The 637-nt window shown below is 33.8% G+C and overlaps 1 protein-coding gene across 1 annotated transcript in view; it reads right to left on the bottom strand.

Annotated features, from left to right (window-relative positions):
• The window catches only part of LOC105516862 (isoleucine--tRNA ligase, cytoplasmic-like), a 77,764-nt gene that overhangs the window by 69,367 nt on the left and 7,760 nt on the right, over positions 1-637 (bottom strand). The window lies entirely within an intron of this gene.

The following is a 637-nucleotide window of genomic DNA, read 5'->3' as shown; positions in this document are numbered from 1 at the left end:
AATATTTGGAAAGAACCTCCCCACAAGATACTTATTAATTACAAATGAAAACCTACAACTTTACAAAGCAGAAAGCTGACAGTACCTTAACCAAGCGAACAAAGTTATCACCATCAATGAGACATAACAAAAACATATGCCACCTGATATGATGCACTGAGAAGGGCATAGCATCACTTCTGTGGCATTGTCACCAAAAATGCATAACCTAAATCAGGAAACCTCAGACACTGAGGGACAGTCTAGAAAATAGCTGCTCTGCAATCTTCAAAAGTGAGAAGGCCATGAAAGACAAAGGACTAAATAAATGTTCCATACTCAAGAAGACTAAAAAGACATGACAACTGAAGGCAATATGTGATTGGTCAGAAATAAAAATTAATGGGGCAACTGCTTTTGAAAATTCTATTAATACTATGGTTACTGAAGATGTTAGCAGCTGGGAAAGATGGATGAAGGATATAGGGGAACTCATCATACTACTTTTTCAATTGTTTAATAAGTCAAATTATTTCAAAATGAAAAGTTAAAAAATTGAAAGTAGTATTTGAGAAAAAAAGAAAAGGCCTATATATCTATGTTATACTTATCAGATTTTTCCCTACTGGTGATCATTCAAGAAAGTTAGACCAATTTA

This window comes from Colobus angolensis, unplaced genomic scaffold (genome assembly GCF_000951035.1).
Source record: "Colobus angolensis palliatus isolate OR3802 unplaced genomic scaffold, Cang.pa_1.0 Scaffold292, whole genome shotgun sequence".
Lineage (NCBI taxonomy): Eukaryota > Metazoa > Chordata > Mammalia > Primates > Cercopithecidae > Colobus > Colobus angolensis.
The sequence above is the reverse complement of the archived record's forward strand: the minus strand, read 5'-3'. Positions and strand labels throughout refer to the sequence as shown.